General features: G+C 39.6%; 1 protein-coding gene across 5 annotated transcripts in view; it reads right to left on the bottom strand.

Annotated features, from left to right (window-relative positions):
* Positions 1-16,193, bottom strand: part of LOC147156152 (cadherin-18) — a 149,918-nt gene extending 133,725 nt beyond the window's left edge. For 3 of the 5 annotated variants that reach the window (XM_086065565.1, XM_086065564.1, XM_086065563.1), the window contains exons 1-2: positions 16,098-16,184; positions 15,695-15,762 (exon numbers count right to left, since the gene is read on the bottom strand). The gene's annotated coding sequence lies outside the window, so the exon portion shown is untranslated. Of the gene's footprint in view, positions 1-15,694; positions 15,763-16,097 lie in introns of all 5 variants that reach the window. The other 2 variants (XM_086065566.1, XM_086065562.1) reach the window with 1 other exon arrangement.
* Positions 16,194-16,867: the final 674 nt, after the last annotated feature.

The following is a 16,867-nucleotide window of genomic DNA, read 5'->3' on the forward strand; positions in this document are numbered from 1 at the left end:
TGCTAACATTAGCTGCATACCAACTGAGGGCTGCAACTTTTGCAGGCTCACTACTTGCCTTAAAAAAACACCTGTTGCTTGCCCAGATTAGTCCATATGCCTCAAGCTATACATTTACATTTGAAAACATGCCCAACTGAGGGGCTACAATATATGCAGTCTGATTATTCTCCTAAAACTACTGTGGCCCAAACCAAGTAGCAAGTAGCAACACCACTAAATTTGGCTACTTTCAGCTACGCTAACACAAGTTGTGTCCCAACGGAAGGGCAACAAAATTCAAAGCCTAATCAACTGCTTTAAAAGGCAATTATTGCTTGTCCATTGTGATCCAAATGCAGACACTATCCATTTATACTTGGCTACTTGCTGCTATGCTAACACTAGCTGAGTCCCAACTAATGGGCTACAACTTTTCCTGCTGACTACTCCCCTAACACACATGGGTTTCTTGCTCAACATAGTCCAAATGTAGCGGCAAAACCTTTAAAAAAAAAAGAAGGAAAAAAAAGTATATTCGCTATTTCGCTAATGCTAGCTGTGCCTCAACTCAGAGGCCATAAACCTTTGGAGGCCCAAAACTTAACTCATCAAAAAATAATAAAAAACTACTACTTGGCTGAGCATGGTCCATATACTTCAGCTCTACCTTTGAAATTGGAAACTCGCTGCCGCGCAAGATCTAACTGTGTCCCAACTGAGAGGCTATAACCTTTGGAGGCCCACTGTCAGCCTAATAAACGCCTGTTACCTGCCCAGGATTGCCCAAAACGTAATAGATGCCTTTCAATTCCGATACTTGCTGCTATACTAACACCAGCTGTGTCCCAGCTGACAGGCTACAAACTTTGGAGGTCTACTTATCACCAAAATCCATTTTTCTGCATCCTACATGGCCCACATGAAGACATGGTACATTTTCAACTACAACTTTTGAAGGCCGATAACATTAACCGTATTCATTATTCTTTGCACCCTACGTCTCACCTCTAAAACTTACCAATTCTAAGCTAACACTAGCTGTGTCCCAATTCAGGTCGCTACAGCCTTCAAAGGCTGATTGTCATATGAGCGATGACAAGCTGCCGCCTTCATGTTTTCTGAGAGGATAGATGGCTACAATCACAAATTTGTGTCTGACTACATTATGCTAGCATGTAGCTAATTAGCATCCTAAAGAAGGGACAGGAAGCAAACAAGCAGACCTAATCTGGGGCCTAAGCATCCTGTTTATCAAAGTTTGATGAGTGTCCTGGGGGGGATCCTGCGCGTGCCCTCAAATTGAGTCACTGATAATTTACGCTAGCTTAGCTGCTATCCAAAATGCAGCTACGATGGGAAATGATCCACCCTTCAGCTGCAAAAGTCAGATAATGAGCCACTCGCCTCCCTGGCAGGAATTGATCCACAGCGTCACGGTGCTCGGAATCCGTGCGAAATAACTGCGCACGTTGTCCAGTTTGGCGTAACAGTGCAATGAAGTGTAGACGAAGAGCCTTGCTTTAACACAAGACAAATCAATACGCGAGCTTCTCAGAATGTTCCGTCACCAATTTGACGCTAATCGAATGCTCAGTCAGTCCTTCTGCATTGGATGTAGCAACCAATCTTTGAAGATCTGCACTCGGGGTCCAGTCGAACCCAAATTCCGTCCCAACAGGTCTAAGTATTCTCCCCCTAGACTTCTGGGTGGTCGCCGTTTGTACCTTTTCCAGGGCCAAGTGTGAGTGCGCCATGTCCGCCACTTAGGCACAACAAGCAACATGAGGTAATACATAATACATAGCCAAGCTTCAGGGGTGCTTGAGCACTTTTCACTTTGGCAACAACAAGAAAAAGAGAACCCCGTGGTCTGGTTGGCCCCAGCGAAGATGTCTTGTTCCGACGCTTGCCTTTGAGAAGGCGGGCCGTGTAAAACAGCCCCCGGTCGCCTTGTATTCGCAAAGAGGAGAAAGGTTTTATTAGTGCGCCCGCTGTGATCCTCAATTGCCGTCTGTTTACTCAATGCCATCTCCATCCAAAACACATTACGGCCATGTCTTTTTGTTTGCTCGCCACGACAACGCCATTACTTTCTGCTTCCAAGAGCGGCTACTTGAAAACGGCGGCAAAGTGCGAGCATGTTAACTGCTGCCCGCCCGCCACGGAAAACACGGAATACATTTGTTCTCCTCAGCATGACAAGCTTTTCTGGGTTTGTTGTTTGTTTGTTGCAACCTCCATACGTGCGTTTTACTGCAGTCATTTTTTTTAAAAAGGTGTTTGATTTTATATTTTCGAAAATTCCACAAAGATGATGACTACTTGTCACATTGATAGTAGTAAATATTTTCAAAAATAGAAATAATATAAAAAAAATTTAAACTCATTCACTCGCACCCATTTTCAGTGAAGCAACCCCCTTCGCTCCCGGCTGTTTTACTGGATTTTGACGGATTTTGCAAGGCCAACCAAATATTGTGTTCTATTGCTATAAAAGCATGGAACGTACCAAAAGAAAAATGAGTCTCTTTTTTCATCAGGAAAAAATATATATATTTCTATCTGTTTCCATTTTGCAGCAATTAGCATTAGAATTTAGCTAAGTTTAGCGCCCGCCCACGAAAACACTTTCAAAAAGAGCTTGTTGCAACATGGCCCTGGTTGATCTCTTATACTCTCCTGCCACCTGCTGGCTTGAAGCGACCTCTTCATGTCAGAAGTTGTATCAAAGCTCTAGCACAAAAAAAACGTAAACATTTTCTAAGTACGTTTTTGGGAGTGAAAGACAATTTATTACAAAACTTATTTGTACGTTTTTGGGTTTGAATGAGTTAAATACGCTCAAAAACGATTTCTATCTGTTTCCGTTTTGCAGCAACGAGCATTAGAATATAGCTAAGTTTCATCATTATTCACAAATCTGTTGAAAACAGTGAGGAAAAGAGCTTGTTGCAACATGGCCCTGGTTGATCTCTTATTCTCTGCTGCCACCTGCTGACCGTTTTTGTAATAACTACCATCGCTTTTAGTGATCTCTTCAGGTCAGAAGCTGCATCAAAGCCTTCTGTATCCTCTTGCAGAAAAAACATAAAAAACGTATAAATACATTTTTGGGACCATGGCAATATTTAAAATAGAACGTATTTATACATTTGTGGGCGCAATTCTAAACCCTAACTTGAAGCCCTTCTTTCAAACCTTGAGCCCTGTCTTGAAACACTATTTAGAATTCTCCTGTTTTGGATTATTGCTCTACCTTCTTGAGCAACACTAAGATACAAATATCTCCTCCTGTTTTCTTTTTTTCCCCTTGTTGTTGTTGTTTGTGCGAGCGTAAGCGGTCAAGACTGCGCCGCCTCTTCAAGTACCCATCAGCGTCCCCCACCGAGCATTCGTCTCCCTTGTCAAGGCTCGGCGGTGATTGAGCGTCACACCTGTGTTTTCAGCCTTGTTGCTTTTCTGCCTTGTTGAACGTCTGTGACCGCCCCCACCCCCAACCCCGCCACCGGACCCCTGCTGGCATACTCCATCAGTGTCAGCTTGTCAGAGGAGCAGCAGGAGGAGGAGGCTCAGCCTTATCATCACCTGATTGGTGCTCCTGGCCTGCTTTGCGCGGTGCGCTCTTGATCAATTGGTCCACGCATCCGACGGGCAATGCTAAGCTAGTGCAACGCCAGCACGCTGACAGTCCGCAGTTTTTCCGACAAGAATACATTTAAGGACTTTTTTTTTTAGGTGCAAAATGTTGATTTTCATAAATAATTTGACATTTACAGACGGAAAAGCCAGGTTCCTGACATCATTCATTAGGCCGCGCCTCTTTACAGGTCAAGGTACCACACTGGATCTGCTTACATGAACATGCTTTATCTAAGCCCTAAAACAATTTTTTTTAGGCAGCCTGCCACTTCATTAAAGTGTGATTTAAAAACAAAAAAAAAATTGTTTTTTATGGCAGCTTCTGATTGGCTAAATTGGCCAGATACGTTTTCATGTCAAATATCCGCAAATGATGTGGACAATTCCAGGAGATTTTATTCATGCAAGTAGAACTTTGAATTTTTTGTGGGAATTGATGTGAACCTCGAGAGTGTGCGTCACAGCAAGACATGGAAAACACCCCGAGCGGGAGGGCGGGATGCTAACGAGCAACTAACTAACTAACTAACGAGCGTCTCTTGTTTAAAAAAACAACAACAACTCTGCATGCTGGCTGTAAACTGTTGCCATGGAAACAGTGGTCAAGAGTCACAGCCAATTAGGATTCATGCCGGGAAAACAGCATCATGAATTTTTAGGCAAAGCTCAGTCTTGAGAAAGTGTTTAGTAATCATAAAGGCAAACAGTGTACGCAAATGATTGCGTATCTCCACATTGGCGCAAACGGCATCATGAGGAGACACTTAAAGTGGAAGTCAACCTTCAACATTTATTAACAATGTGAATTTTTGTTGTCAACAGGGAAGATGTTGGCGTTAAGAAGTGACACTTTTCTACAACTAATGTGATCATTAGTGTTTTCGTTTCCAGTGTTTCTGCTTGGCAGGAGGCGGCAGCGCTGGTTTTCCGTCACGTCTCACTCATTAATTATCAAGATAAACACGCTGTCGCAACGTTCTTCAGGATGCTGAAGGTCACTCGGCAGTTATCGCCGGCGGTTTGGCCACTCGCTCGCTCGCTCGTGTGTGCGTCTACACACCAACGTGCTATTTTCCTGTAGATGTGGTTGCTATCGTTCGTAGCATGTGCTCCACAGTCTGTAGCATCATTTTACCCCAAATCCTGATTTGAAAGTCTAATTTCAAAATCCGAATCCATGTTTGAAACCCTAACTTGAAATCCTAAATCGTGATAGAACGATATGTTTTTTAATTTTAAACATATAAAGAATTGACAGCTTTGTTTAACAACTTTTTTTTTTTTTTTTTTTAATGCAGGGAGTTTCCAGGGCCATCAGCATATGTTAAGCTAAATAAAAAATTATACAAGTAAATTTCAACCTAATTTCAAAATACCAAATGTCGGGCCGGGCCGATAATCGGTTTATCCTTAATCCTAAATATTTTTGCTTGGTCGTTCGCTTGCAGAAATCATTTGGTTCCAGTGCTGCATATTGATTTGCGGCAGGTTCAATTCTGACAAATGTGGTTCCTCCTTGTTTTTGTATGTACCGCCGTATAAAAGTATGTTGAATTGATGTCTCTGACCAAAAGTACGTCGTATCCGAGACAAGAGAAGAACGATGACCTGATTGTCATCGCGTCAAGCCATCAGCCGCCATGATTGAGGCCAATCAGCGTCAACGCGGCCGACCTCCCGCTTTCCTCGCCTTGGTTTGTGATCTTTTGCACGGCCGCTCAAACGCAGCACCTCCCCGGGGTTATTGAGGTTTCCCAAAGCCTCCCCATTACTGGCAATCTGATTCTATTATCCCCAGCAAGCAAGTCGGGCTCCATGCCTTGCTTATTGACCCAGTTGAAGCTGTCAGCGTGACGCACGACGGCTGACGGGCTTTCCCCGATGAACAGCAAATTGTCTTGCTGTGATATGTTGAGCAAAGTTGCAAGCGTTTTTCATCGCAGGGGGAGGCAGTGAAGGGTCAGCACCTCGGCGCAAAAACCACCGCGACTTGTCTGGCTGGCGTGATAACAAGGACACTTACTGTGCTTGCCTTTGACCAAAAGCGTCACAAAGTGTCCTTGATGTTTGCCACCATTAGCCAACGTTAAACCTGAGTTGTTGTTTTTTTTTACCCTAAATAATGCCACATGTACAAATACATTTTGGTTGGGAGAGTCACTTTTAAAATCTATTCCAATTCAGTTACTAGTCTTACCTGTTTAAAAAAAAATAGTTAATGATGTAGTCAAAGTACCATAATGTTGAAGTATTGGAACTTGATTACTTTTAATTACTCATATGAATGATAATAATATGGACCCCCGCAAATAGAAAAAAATCTGTATACTACAATTTATAGTTTTGTATATACTGTATATATTTATATCTATAATGTTAAACGTCGCAAAGTGTCCTTGATATTTGCCTCCACTAGCCAACATTAATCAGAGGTTGTTTTTTTTTTATTAACCGTAAATAATGCCAAACGTACAAATAAATTTTACATTTTGGTTGGGAGGGTCACTTTTAAAATGTATTCCAATTCAGCTACTAGTTTTACCTGTTAACATTTTTTTTTTATGTAATCAAAGTACCATAATATTGAAGTATTGTAATTTGATTTATTTTAATTATTTTTGGATTACTGTACTCTAATACGAAGGATGATAATGTGGACCAACACGATTTGCGGGGTTAGGGACTGGGCCTGCCCACAAATAGCAAAAATCCGTGTATAAATGGAATTTATATTTTGTAGGGATGGACCGAATATCGGCCTGGCCCGATATTAAGGATTTTGACAAATATCGTAATAATCATATGGCCGATATTAGAGCCAATTTTTCAAAAGTTTTAACTTCAGGGAACCAATTTAAATGTTGTTGGGGTTTTTTTTATTACATTTTAAGAGAAGCTTCTGACCCTGGGAACATTCTGCACCTTCTGTTTTTGTTTGAAATTAAAACTAAGATAAGTAAAAATTGATTACTTCAGATATTTTTTAATTTTGGAATACTTAATTTACTGTAGAAAACAATTGTGTACGTTTTTATTTAACTTTTGAAAACATGCTACTGCCCCCTGGGAGATCCCAGAACTTTTTGTAGATTTTTAAAACAAAGATGTCTATTGACTACGTTTTTTTTGTTTTTTCCAACTCCAATATTTTATGAACCCTTAAAGTTGCTCAAATATGCTTTAAAATTCCAAACTAAATCAGAGCTGGAGTTCGTATTTTTTCTAATTTTGATGCCAATATTTTCCCTTTTAGTGATAATGAATATCGGCTCCAATTATCGGTTATCGGCATCCTTGACTACTAATAATCGTTATCGACTGTGAGAAAAACAGTCTATCAGTATCTATATAGTCTATCTCTAATGTATTGTATATACTAACTGTACATATTTATATTGTTAAAAGCATTCATTTTGTTTATTTAATGGACACAATTTTTTTCTTGTTTTGTTATCAATCAATTAATTAATTAATCATTAATGTTAGTTTAGTTATTTTGTTGGTTTTCATTAACTATAATAACATTGATTCTTGTCAATTAATGCTTCAGCAATTACCTTCACTTTCTCTCCCCCCCCAAAAAAATACATAAAAATTATTATTTTTTAAAAAGCAATTACCCACTGAAAGCATACGTTTTTTTGTACGTACGTAAACTACGATTAAAGCACTGTCAGCATTGTTGGACCTTAAATGATGTTTTTGCATATGTTTGTATTTCTCTCCTGCGTCAAGACTCCACTAGCGTTGATTTTGTTGTCGATTTGTTTGTGACAGCTTCGTCTTGATGCGTTTGCAATATTTCCACCCAATGTTTTGACAGCACGAGTGGATTATCCAATCAGACGCTGGTCAAATAGGCCTTGATTTGAAAACATTTTCCACGCACGTCCACGCATCTTGCGAGCTGATTGCACATTCCCACTATTGGTGAACATCAGCTGCCGATTACATGATTGTTAGGTTAAAAAAAAAAGAAAAAAAAGAAAAAAAAGAAAGAAAACTGTGCAATACACGTAGAGCTCTCTATATCATACTATATATATAAATATATATATATATATAAATATATATATATATATAAATAAATATATATATATATATAAATATATATATATAAATAAATATATATATATATATATATATATATATATATATAAATATATACATATATATATGATACTTTGGCATACCGCTAGTGGTAGCCTAATCAAAAAATCATAGCACACTTTGGGAATTGAACTCATCTGTGTTGTGCTGCTTACAATTTGCTTGTGAACTTGCAATCAAGAGATGAGCGGCATGCAAAGTAGGCCAAAAGATATTGTACATAAATCACATGTACTATCGCAACATTTTCACTTTCGTCAGCGCTTTTTCTGTCGCAACTGGCTTCAATCCAAGTGACCATGAGATTAGGACTAAATATGCAGCTCTCAGCGCAACAGTGTACGTCTGTGCTTGTTTATCGGCTGATGAACTTGAGTGTGTCTAAAATCCATCACATTTGTGCACAACGTTTTGGACATTTAACAAGCTTTCAGCAGCAGTTTCTTCTGCAAGGGCGGCCAATATCCCAGCGAAAACATTTGCTGACATCCAAATGCACCACTCAAGGGAATCCATTTCAAAGATGTTCTCGGGGTCTGTTTTTTTAAGGTCTTCCCGTTCCCAATAGTACAAAACAAAATATGATTTTAAAAGCCTTGAGTGTTGAAAAAAGGTTAACAAAGAGCCTGAAAATGGTCAGTAGCAGACAACGTCCTCAACCAGCTTGTTTTGGATGTCAGTCAAATGTCAAAAAATGTCTTTGGTTCTTGTGCACATGATTGTAATTGAAGTATATTCTGCCACTATATGCATATTTCTCCATAAAACACACTGACTTGTTTATTACACATTTATTACTAGTATTTACTGATTTTGTCCGATTGTGCATTTAGGAAAATGTGTGCCTCCACGATAGATTTTGACGGCACTCATTTACTTAAAATGCGTCACGTGTTCGTGTTCGTGTCTGTCTCCACATCCATATTGATTGATGATGTACACATTTACAGTACCTTGTGAATATGCTGCAAGCAAGTGTTAATAATTCATGAGTGTAGCACAAAATACCCCCCCCCCCCACCCCTCCGAATACACACACACACACACACACAATGTCATCTGCAGAAAGGCCTTCATTTCTTGTAAGTTAACGAATGTTTGCCAATTTCGGGGTTGAATATAATTGAAAGAAATGGAATTATTATGCTGATTTGCTACAAAAGCTTGAAGAGGTTACAAATGAGAGGGGGGTTCTTATGTATTGGATTATTATGTATGTATAGTGCATCATTCATGAAATGATCCACTCGCAAGTGAATGAATAGATTTGCGATTTTAAAGGAAAATAGCAATCTCTAACATTGTGCTTGTAATTAAACAGTTTATGCAACATGATTTATATGCCAGAGTATTATATTGTCTGTCAATATTACGTAGGCTATGCATACATATTATATATATTGTCTACTGTTTGTGTTTAAATTGTGATTCCTTAAATGGTGATATAACTCCGCCACAGAGATGCCATGTGTTAGCCCGCCTACGGCATTTCCTAGTATTAAGATTTTAAAAGAAAATTGGGCAAAGTTTGACAATAAATTTCAATTTGGGATGACATCAAACTGTGCAATGCTTGGTTAAAAAAATTTGCACTACAGGTCATATCTGGAAAAAATATGGTCACTTGAAGCTTAAGGCACCGCTGTATTTCCTACAACTAGTCTGTTACACGTTTATTATAAATTTATTACAGTCAATATGAAATTATACACATTGGGTTAGGGTTTATGTTTTATATGGTGAACATTTATATTTTATATGATTTTTTATATCTTTGAGTAGACTTACATATATATATATATATATATATATACACATATACATATATATATACACATATACATATATATACATACATACACATATATATATATATATATACATACACACATATATATATATATATACATACACATATATATATATATATATATATATACATACACATATATATACATATATATATATACATACACATATATATATATATATATATACATACACATACATATATATATATATATATATACATACACATACATATATATATATACATACACATACATATATATATATACATACAAATACATACATATATATATATATATATATATATATATATATATATATATATATATATGCGTGTGTGTTTGAGACAATTAATTCATTGATTCATATACATTTTTTAATACAGGTAAAAAATTAAAAATGAAATGTGTGAAATGTTCCTCCGGGCGCACACAGTTAACATGCATCATATGAAATCATTCATAGGTGTATAAAACAAAACAAAAAACAGCATGTCATCATCATCATCAGAAAGACCCTCATGATGTGTTGATATGATATTATTGTTGTTTTATTGTCTTTCCGCCTCACTATCAGGCTCCACTTGGGAAATCATTTTCTTGGATGAAGCACAAAGGCCTCTCATAACTTATCTTTTTCTCATTTGAATTTGACCTAAGTAGCTGACAATGCGCTTTTATTGCTTTGTTTTTAATTTGCGCGTCGGCATCCCGCCTTCCCCGCCCCGACCGCTCGTTTGGGAGGCCGCAAAACAATCGCAACAGACGTTTGTTTGCGACTTCTTCCCATCGGGCTGCGTTTGTTTTGCGTCCAATCGGAAATAACGGCGTCGAGAGCACATTTTGATGCTGGAACCCGTGTCGGCGGATGGCATCCATGTCTCAATCCCATTTGTAGCCGGAGCCGCCATCTGCATTGCGTGTGGTGTGACGTCCAAATATTTCAGCAATATGGCGGCGGCTAACGGCGAGCAAATGCTTTGAGACGGACTGCATGGCACGTGCTAGCGAGTCGGAACAGCGGCTTCACGCTAAACGTGAGTGACAAGCAAAGCAAACGGCTCATCATCTCGCCTTTCTTTTGTGACTGAATGGCGCGCTGCCAGTGAAATGGCCAGGCAGTGTTTTCGCTACATCTGGCCTGATTTGTCCACGGCGGGGAAAGCGCAGCGCGCTGCACACAAGCGCGGAAAAATGATGGATGGCTTCAACCTCTGCAGTGGGCGCCGGAATTAATAATAAAGAGCAAGCGAGCTGAGATATCGCAGCAGAACACTGCAGTTAGAACATTTCATTTTGGGGGATTTAAAAAAAAATACTTTTTTTTAAGGAAAACATCTGACCTTAACAGGGTTTTTATTTACAGCCCGCGCATAGCGGAAGCCTGCTTGGAATTCATTTATTCAGCACTATTACACTCAAATCAGATAAATCACAATTGATTTCTTCTTTTTTTTCATTTCACTTATTTAGGCACATATTAAAAATACTTATAAACACAACAAAACAAATGTAGTAACACATTTTGGTTAAAAAAGCACAATAACCGTCATGCCAGGGAAACCCCAAAAAACTGCACTTCCTTTAGAAAAGTTTTTTTTTTAATGGGGCGGAGCTACATGGTGGCCACCTCCCAAATCTAGCGGAACATTTTGATTTTACCTGCATGTGACTTTTTCGCCATTTTAACAGACTACGTTTAAACTTTTAATCATTTTCTTGTTTTGTACCAAAAAATAATCGTTTGAATAATCATGATTTCAATTATGACCAAAATAATCAGGATTATTATTTTTTCCATAATTGAGCAGTCCTCCCCACTAAAAGTTATTTTAGTAATAGATTAATCTGTTGGTTATTTTTCAATTAATTAATTAAACAGTACATTATACAAATTATACATACAATTTATGATTCAGTTACTGGTTTGGACTGCAATTTGAGGAAAATCTGCAGAAAAGTTGATCGTTGTTTTCCAATGTGAAAGCAAATAATTGTATTTGGGTTGAAGACCAATGTTGTGCTTGTTACTAAAAAACAAAAAAAAGTAGTTACAGTTGCTAGTTACTTCATTTTAAAAGTAACTCAGTTACTCTGATAATTACTTAAACAAAAAGTCATGCATTACTATTAAAAGTAACTAGTTGCTAAAAAAAGAAAAAAAGAACATAGATTGTTCTTTTATAGTCAACTAAAGTAAAGTAATGAGCGTATTTCCACGTCGGAAAACTCGTGTTGCGCTCGCCTTGACTCTCCGTGACTGCCGAATCCGATACCCGTCCACAACACGTCTTCTTCGTACGGCAGCGGCAATCCACTGTAAACAGGAAGTAGTACAGTACACAGCAGCCATCCATTCATTATTTGATTCTGAACCGCTTATCCTCACGAGTGTTGCACAATTCAATTATTAAATAATTGATCAAGTAAATGAACATATTGTAACCGAGTTACTGTATTTAAAAAAGTAATGCGTTAGAGTTATAGTTATTGTAAAAAAGTAACTAAGTTACAGTAACGCGTTACTAGTAACTAGTTACTGCCTAACACTGTTGAAGACAAAGATAATCAGTCCTCTTTCATGGAGGACAACAAAAATCTGAGAATATTTCATGCTGAGGAGCTGAAATTCTGAGCATTTAGATAGTTGTAAATAGATCAATATAAATGAACTTGATAATCAATTAGTTTTTAGTTTACATGCAGTCAGTAGTCCTGTCAAAACCCGAACACTGACAATATTCAGGTCCAAATTTGCAAGGCATCTTGATCTTTTGAGTACAGGAAGGGCTTGTATGGTCGGTGGCCATCTTACGTTACATTACTATACATTGCTTTCTCCGCAGCGTTTGCCCCGCATTTCCTCTTGGCGCCTGCTCCGGCATTTGCGGCTTTTCCCGTCCAGTATTGGCGATAAGACCCGAGAGTGAGGGGGCCGCACTCTACATTTATTCATCAGCGCCGTTCATGTGATCTGCGCCACCAGATAGTCGCTCTGCAGTTTTCTTACTGGCCGTTGAGGCTATTTCCACGTGAGCTTTACCCGTGCGTTACGATAAGCAGAGCGCGCCAGGGGTCGGAGGTGGTCTTCCTCGCCGTGGAGCTCCGACTCAATAACCTTGGCCGCGCTGAACAAGCGACCCCGGTGCAGCCGCGCTAGCATCCCTTTCCGTGTTTACCTGCGGAAAGCGCTGAGTCGGCGTGCTCGGAATTCTCTCTTGTATCCGGTTTGCATTCCGGGGCCTTCCAGCCGTCAAATCAAATCACCATGAAGCACATTTGAAAAACGGCAATTGGTGCTGGCTTCTTTCCCGGCGTGACGTACGCTAGCTGGTGGATGCTACGGGTTAGCTTAAAATAAATAAATAGAAATGATCCTTTTTGATTTCAACAAATGTACTGCCCAAAATTTTTTTGTATTTATTTAGGACAATTTGGATGTGCTAAAGCTAAATATCACATTACATGTTAGAAATATGAACAAAAATCAAAAATAAAATACAATTGATTTTGGAAGATCGACCGTCACAGCTCACCTGTTTTCTGGGTTTGGTCATGTGACGTTTGCACTGCATATGTGTTTAAAAACAATCGACAATGATAAATATTAAACCTGTTCTATAGTTACGCTGGCAAATCCTCATACTTTGTCAACAACACGGAGTTTGAACGAGCCAAAGACTCAACCATTGCGATGAGAAACGGAACGATGGCCAATCAGGAGGCCCGCTGAGGCTGACGTTGTTGCTAGTTAGCTTAGCTTCTTCTGTTGTTTGAACTCAAACGGATTTATTTCAACAGGGCTGTTCCTTTTAAAGCTAACACTCAATGCAAAGTGCAACAGACATGCTAACAAATAGCATCTGTGTTGGGGTGTTTTAACCCTTTGAGCAAATGTATCCTCTGAGCAAAATGATAAATGTTACTGCAGTTTGAAACTTGTCTTTGTACTGTACTGCCCCCTGGTGAAGGAATTAAAACTGACAGGTCTGCTATGAACTCCTTTGTCCTTTTTATTCCCAATGATTACTTTATCCCAATGATTACCGATGTTATTAGTATTCCACAGGTGGCCCCTCGTTTGCCTCACCATGCTTCGACTAATCCATCCTCAATCAAGTGACTTTATTGATCATTTCAATAAAAGCAGCAAAGGCAGCTTTATTGGCAGCTCGGCACAAGTTGTTCGCTGACGCGCGTGTGCATTTCAGCGACACCAGGATGAATGGCTTTTATTACCTACCACTACACACTGCACTTATAACACTTTATATTTTTTTTTATCATGTGCAATCATTGATAGTCTCCCGCCGCAGACCGACCGGTGTGGGGGGGAAAGGAAGAAAACAATAATAATGTGCTCACTTTGTACGGCAATGCACTTTATCACGCGGCCGGCGGTCGCAGCCATGCATCATCTCGTCGGACAAATGCAGAAATAGCTGCGGGGTATTCATCAAGGTCGGCGAAAAAAGGGAATACTCTACTTGACACTTTTCTTCAAACTCAATGGAGTCATCAAAAATCCTGTATTGATTTGTTCCTCACTAGGATTACGCAGCCGCGCAGCTTTTGTCCTTTAGTCCTATTTGTAGATTTGTATTTTTTCCCAACAGTTTTAAAGTATTATTTTTTTTATAAAATTCAATAATGGGTGACTATTATGTGTAGAATTTCACTATTCACGAGTGCATTGTCATTTAGTAATCATATAGTAGTCAAAGAAAGAAAGAAAGAAAGAAAGAAAACCGCTTAACGCGCTTGCGAGGAACAGGAAGTACGGAGCGGTAAACAGCGTCACACACTACACGCGCTGGCCGCCGCCTCCGTTCGACGTCAGATGGATCAATAATGTGGCTCTGTCTGAACAGGGCCAGGCCTTAGAAATCAGATAAGAGGAGGAATCCGATTCGAGTCAGATACGCCTGCAGTCTGAACGCAGCCTTTGGCCTTGGCGGAGGTCTGTCCTCCGCCATTCTGGTCTCTCCCCTTGTGTCAAAAGTCTCCTCAGCAACAGCGCCATCTCGTTCCTCGCCGCAATGAGCAGACAGGATGTCACACCCTTGACTTTCTTCCGGGCTGATAGAAAAGGATGTCGCTCCTCGACAAAATACTCGTCTGCGAGGTGAGACGAGCGCAAGATGTCAATTTGACACTTAGCTTGAAAGGAAACAAGCTCGACGCGACGTTCGCAAGCTCGGCGCGAAGACGATCTCTTCAGTTTGACGAGCACGGTCGCAGAGAGCGACAATACGCGTGTTAAGTGGGTGCCCTGTTCGATCCAAATGGAAGGCATCAAACACACGGTACACAACATTAGGTACACTTATCCAATGACAATCTGACTTCAATTAACTAGTGCTCAGTTTTGTCACAATATCTTTACTATTGTAATATTATTTTCCTAATAGAAATAAATACCATTAACACAGGTGGCAAATCCAGGCCCAGAATGTAAAAACCCTGCCACAGTTTACCTGCTAGGTAGCTAGCTAGCTAGCTCCCATGGTGCTTGTTTACCTGCTAGGGAGCTAGCTAGCTAGCATCAGGGGCTAAAGCCAAACTGTGGCAGGGTCTTTACTTTCTGGACCTGGATTTGCCACCTTTGACCATTAATTGCTAATTACAGTGTTATCTCGTTTATCGCTGGCGTTACGTTCCCAAAAAATAGTAAAATCCGCTAAATAGTCAAAAATCCGCTAAATAGTCAACTTGATTTTTTACATATATTATAAATGTTTTAATGCTGTAAACCCCCTCACCAAATACTTTATATACTGTTCTCATGAAGACATTTACATTTTTTCACATTTGTCTCTTGTTGAAACACTGTCAATGTTCATTTAAAAAAAAAAAGGGGGGGGGGGTACACTACTGTTAAAAAAAAAAAATCAGCAAAACTGCAAGGCTGTGAAAAGTGAACCACATATAGCGAGGGAACACTATAGCATAATCTTAGCTAGGGCCTGACTGATAGGGCTTGCGGTTGTTGTTTTTTGCCCTCATACAAATTCCGATATTTGGCCAAAGACAATTCTGATAACCAATTGGCTCCCAAAAAAAATTGGGGGATCCCTCAAGACTTCCAAGAATCAATTTATGAATTGCAGGCAAAACATTTGACTCAAAAATAAAGTTAGACAAATCACTCCTACATTGATAACACCTGTTGATGATTCTTGCACTTTTCCTCACTGTCGAGATGCCTCAAGAAGGTGTAAAACTGTAACAACAAACACAAAAACACTTACATGCTGTTTTGGTGTAAAATTGGGTCAATTAAATTGATTGATTCATTAATTGGAGAAAACTCAAGTTCAATATTTAAATCAACGGTCACTACACTGTTGTAAATACTGTGTCCCCTTGTCTGCTACAAGATAAACAAGCTAAGCTAGCATGCTAACTATCGCGAGCTAACGCGCTAATCGCAAGCTATATGCTAAACATAAAGAAACATATTTCTAGCATCTCTTTGATGCAAATTTACGATTAACAACATTTCTGGGGTATAATGACTTAACATTCACGCAGGACATGTTCAAAATACGCACGTACAGGTTGTGTTTGGCTCCGAACTGAGATGAACATGGAGCTGCCGTCATGCTCGCATAGCTTCCTGACAAGACGCGGAAAGGGAGTGCTTCACGCAACAACATCCGGTTTGCGTTTCACAATAAACCTAACCTGACTCCCACAGAATAAAGCCGCTATAAACAACAGATGGCTCTTCATGAGCCACCACAAATGTATTCTTTTAGAAGTGTGTATCAAACTGGTAGGCCTGAGTACCCAAGAAGTAGCTTTCGTCTTGAAAATGGTTGGTGAATGTGAAATCAAGTCAACTTTGACCTGCTTTATAGACAACAAAATAGGGTGTGAATTAAATTGTGCCCGATTACGTGTGCACTCCACTTTAGTGGATCTGACTCAATCCAATTAGTTCTTGGCGCCTGCCAGGCCAATTGAAGCTTCCTGGCCTACAAGCACGCACCAAAGATATTCATCACAAAGTCAAAGGCAAATCTACCATTTTTAATCTTGATTTCTTTTATTTTGTGTGGAGGTGCGAGTCATTTGTCGTGTTTAGCCGGCGCACCGCTGGCAGGCCCAAGACATGAATCACGATGAGAAATGTACGGAGCCGTGCGTGGCTCCTCCAATTACCTGCCAGGATGTTTCATGAGTCATAATATGCAAACAGCTGAGGGCTAGGCACGCGTCGCAAACTACACACCACGCACACACTGCGCACATTTTGTTAGCGCTGCGGAGCAAAATAGTCCATCAGGTGGTCAATTAGCTTCTTATGGGGGCCGGCATGTTTT

The sequence above is a fragment of the Leptonotus elevatus genome, chromosome 21, assembly GCF_054856555.1.
Source record: "Leptonotus elevatus isolate MCC_2025b chromosome 21, RoL_Lele_1.0, whole genome shotgun sequence".
Taxonomy (NCBI): Eukaryota; Metazoa; Chordata; class Actinopteri; order Syngnathiformes; family Syngnathidae; genus Leptonotus; species Leptonotus elevatus.